Source organism: Sparus aurata, chromosome 4 (genome assembly GCF_900880675.1).
Source record: "Sparus aurata chromosome 4, fSpaAur1.1, whole genome shotgun sequence".
Classification (NCBI taxonomy): Eukaryota; Metazoa; Chordata; class Actinopteri; order Spariformes; family Sparidae; genus Sparus; species Sparus aurata.
Window position 1 is genome coordinate 2,168,532 of NC_044190.1, and position 4,852 is coordinate 2,173,383.

At 42.5% G+C, this 4,852-nt stretch overlaps 1 pseudogene; it reads left to right on the forward strand.

The window, feature by feature from the left end:
* The first annotated feature begins 2,446 nt into the window (after positions 1-2,446).
* Positions 2,447-3,871, forward strand: LOC115580349 (putative nuclease HARBI1; annotated as a pseudogene).
* Positions 3,872-4,852: the final 981 nt, after the last annotated feature.

The window sequence follows — 4,852 nt, forward strand, 5'->3', positions numbered from 1 at the left end:
CCATATCTGCCTTTGTGACCCCTGACGTTTTCCTGGAGTACACCGTGATGCCATGTGGAGTCCGAAACGCTCCAGCAACGTTCCAGCGTTTAGTCAACACAGTTCTGTTGGGTTTATCGGGCTGCAAGGCTTATTTGGACGACATTGTTGTTTATCCCAAAACATGGGAGGAACATATTCAACAGCTTCGTGCAGTGTTTGGCAGATTGAGTGAGGCCAATCTCACTCTGAATCTTGCCAAGTGTGAGTTTGGGCAGGCTACAGTGACATACCTCGGCAAAATTGTGGGTCAGGGTCAAGTTAAGCCTGTCCATTCTAAAGTAGAAGCAATCCTCTCGTTTCCTCCTCCTGTCACTCGCTGTGGTCTAATGCGGTATTTAGGAATGGCAGGATACTATAGAAGATTCTGTAAGTACTTTTCTGCCGTCACAGCCCCATTGACCGACCTGTTGAGCCCGATGTACGTTACAAATGGTCTCCGAGCTGTCAGCAGTCTTTTGATGGTATAAAAGCCTTGTTAACTAATGCTCCAGTTCTTGCTGCACCTGCGTTCGAGCGGCTATTCAAACTTGCTGTGGATGCAAATGATGCGGGGGCGGGTGCGGTCCTAGTTCAAGATGGGGATGATGGGATTGAGCATCCGGTCTCATATGTGTGTGTATTCCACAGTTGAGAAAGAAGCGCTTGCGCTTATTTTGGCCCCAAAGCATTTCGAGGTTTATGTAGGCTCTTCTAATGAACCTACGCTCATATATACTGATCATAACCCTCTTGTTTTTCTGAGCCAGATGCAGAACACAAACCGAAGGTTAATGAGGTGGTCAATGTTCTTGCAGTATTTCAATGTGGAGGTCAGGCATGTCCGTGGCAAGGATAACGTCCCGACCGACACATTGTCACGCTCTTTTTCTGATGAGTGAATGACCTGCTTAATTTATTTAATTGTTTGGAGGCCGTGTGTGTGTGTGTGTGTGTGTGTGTGTGTGTGTGTGTGTGTGTGTGTGTGTGTGTTGATACGAGAAATAAATAAATAAGAATGAAACAATTAAAAGCTATTGAAAAGAAGTAAATACTGAGTTGTGTTTCTCAGGTTCCACTGGCTGTCCTCAGGTTGTGACATGTGGTGATCAATTTAGCTTCAATGCTCTCACATTTGGGCATTTCCCCAAGTAAATATGGGAGTTTCTCTATGTCGTGTTTTTAAATTCAGGGTGTATTTTTATTATATTGGGAAAATGTTTATTTCTTAGAGCCTGGTATTTGGGGCATGAGGTGAGGAAGTGTAGCAGTATGTATCAGTATGGACAGTATGGATCCAGAACAGTCTCATAATGAATAAATGCACACATAAAGGAATAAATGCACGAAAAATTGCTCACAAATGTATTTGGGGAGTCCGCACAGAAATGGAGGGAGATTTACTAATTAAAAGCACTGAGACAAATGTGCGTTTGACAATTCATATATCAATGAAACAACTTCGAAATATGTATTTGATGAAATTTGAAAATGAGTGACGATTTGTACATTTGTGAATTTTTATTGCACATATTTAAAACAAGAAATATGTGTGTGTGCATCACAAATATGTTTACAAATCTTATTTTTATGTTTTTTTTTTGTTTTTTTTTACTTATATATGAATTGAAGCATATTTGTGTGTGCATTGAAAATGCATTTGTGTATCGAGTCATATATATAAACAACTCCCCAAATACATTTGTGAGTCCTTTTTCATGCATTTATTCCTTTATGTGTGCATATATCCATTATGAGACTGTTCTGGCTCCATAGGACAGAGCCTCAGGACCAGCTGGCTGAGGGGACTCTTATCTGGGGTCACTAATTATTAGGTGATTGTAAAATGTAATTGCTCTATTTTGTATTTTCAATAGGAGGGGAAATTGGCCGTGTTCTGCTCAACATGCGTTGTTTGGTGTCTTTCTCTGGACATGCATGATGTTCTTACAGAAAGGTTTTAATTGGAATGTCCACTTCAAAATTTCTTCTAATTGCATAGAAAGCTCTCCTTGCTTTGTCTCTCAGATCTTTCACAGCCAGGTTGAAGCTTCCTGTGGAGCTTATGTTGAGGCTAAGGTAGGTGTAGTTTTGTGTATGTCGTAATTTAGTGGTTTCCAAATAGAAATTGTGTGCGTTGTCCTGACTTCTGGACTGCTTCTGGAAGATCAAAATGTTTGTTTTCTTTGGGTTAACTTTCAGGGCCCAGAGGGGTGTACTGTGAAGCCAGTTTAGTGGGTTAGCGAGGTATGTTGAGTCTAAAGCCAGGCTTCCCTGTACTACAAAGGTGGCTCTCTTTTAACCCGGCTAGATCACCATGGTAACTTATGCTTAGCTCATAACCTGGTCCCAACCAGGTTATGTTCAGAGTTTCAGCTTAAAATCGGCTATAAAAGCGCCGCTGTTTCTCTGTGTAACTCATTCGGAGATGGCGTCACCATTCATTGAGAACCCGGTGGACCGGGGAGCAAGAATAATTCGGGCAGCACTACGACTTGAGCGAGATCGTGCTGATCCGCTGGCATCTCCTGATGAAATTCTCTATGAGCAATATAGATTTTCAGCCGAGGGAATACGGTACATTTGCTCACTTATTGAGCCGAGTGTCAGGAATGCCACTCGAAGAAGCTGTGCGCTCACTGTCGGGCAAACTGTTTGTGTAGCCCTTTGTTTTTTTGCCACGTGAACCTACTTACATTCAGTTGGTGATGCAGAAAATCTGAGCAAGAACACTGCGTGTTGCGCCATCCACAAAGTGGTTCTTGCTCTTACTGAGAAGCTGAATATGTTTGTAGTGTTCCCAAGTCATTTGAGCACAATGCTTGTTAAGGAAGGATTCTATAAAATATCTGGTAATGTACTTTCATACCCCTCTACATCATCAGTATTACTTGCTTGCCTAATGAAATCTAATATAGCCTATAATATATGTAGCTAGGATTCCCCAGGATCATTGGTGCTGTGGACTGCACACATGTACCCATCACGGGGCCCCCGGGGGAACATGAGGCTGACTATGTCAACCGCAAATCCATCCACAGCATCAATGTGCAGGTGAAATCTCAAAAATAATTTCTGCAGGTGATCGGTGGCAGATGCACAGTGAATGTATAGGCTTTTATCAGTGGCACACAATATTGTCTAGACAGACTTTTCACATGAGTGAAATATCCAGTTGCATCATAGGTCTTATTAAAGGAATCTCTTTATGCTTTCCACCTTTGTGCAGTGTTCTCTTTAAATTTAACCAGAAATCCCGTTAACGGATGACTGGTGTTTGCACATCAATTGATGGTTACAAGATGGCCTGGGTCAAGATGGCCTGGGTCCGTACATGACTCCAGAATTTTTTGCGAGTCTGCACTGGGTCACCAGTTACAACAAGGTAGGCTATATGATAAATAATCCTTTTTCCTTCTTTTTCACCCCTTTAATTGTTGAGAATGACAAAGTATTTATTTCTCTCTTCATTAGGCCTCTTTGATGGACTGCTTGTGGGGGACAGAGGGTACGCCTGTACCCAGCACTTAATGACCCCCATCCTGACCCTGACACGACACCACAGAGTCGCTTTAATGCGGCTCTGGGTAAGTGCAGGGACAGGATAGAAATGACATTTTGGGTCATTAAGTGCAGGTTCAACTGCCTGCGTGGCCTGAGGGTACGTCCTGAGGGTGCTTGTGGAATCATCACTGCATGTGTGGTGCTGCACAACATCGCAATGATGAGGACAGAACAAACCCCTCATGTGCCATTGGTAGCAGCAGCTGATATAATTGATCCGGTGACGGACCACCCAACTGGTGCAGTCATCTGGCAGGCAATTACTGCCCAATATTTTACCCACCAGTGATGGTGTGAAAAATAAAGAGTCATTCACTGAATGTGTATTCATTTTTTTTATTGTCTGCATTTGCTGGGAAGAAAAAGACAGAACAAGGCATTAGTACATAATGTCATGCTATCAAACCATTTTAAAAAGGTATCATTTACTAGAATGCCTTTTTTTTTTTTAAACTCCAAGAGTTCAATTTCCAGTTTAAGTTTTTTTATTTCCAGTTCCTTTTTCACATTGTCAGCTCCAAGTTCCTTCTATATACTGCACGGAGTGTGTCTGTGGTCTGTATGAATTGTTTTGGTTGAAAGGACACTGGCATGTTTAATCAAGCAGTTTTACTTTTTACAACACCTTTATCTTAGTCATATATTGTTTAACTTTTCATACAACCCTTACAGTTCTTTCCCTCCCTAGGCCAGACGCAGAGGTAGAGGCTGTCGGCAGAGGGTGTAGATCTCTTCCTGACAAAGATATCCACCAAGTTAAGTCACTTCATTATGTGTAGGCTTACTTAAGATGAGTGTGTAAAAATGCACTCCTACTTTTCTGCCTCTCGGACAGCACAGAGATAATCTCCTGATCATCAATTTCAACCTGAAGAATGATTTCAGAGGTCTGCATGATATGGGCTGATCACAGCAAATGCAAAGTACATGACACATTGCTGTGATAGTTACCTCTGGGGTGGTGCAGGGAAATTACCCTGGCGGCAGAAAGCAAATGTTTAGTACTTTACTCTTTACATACCATGGACAAAAAGGTTGTCCTGTGAGCTGCCAGCACTCGGGTCCGACCTGAGCCCCCCTTCGATGCCCTCCATTATTGGACGACCCTCATTGTTGGAGAGGGCCAGCTCCTCAGGTACTGTGAATTCTGGTGGAGCTGGCCCCCCTCCAGTCTTCCTCTTTTCATTCTTCTCCCTGTTGGCTTAAGATAGTGATGATATTAAAATAAAATGGGATACGGTATATTATCCACACACTGACAAAATGATGG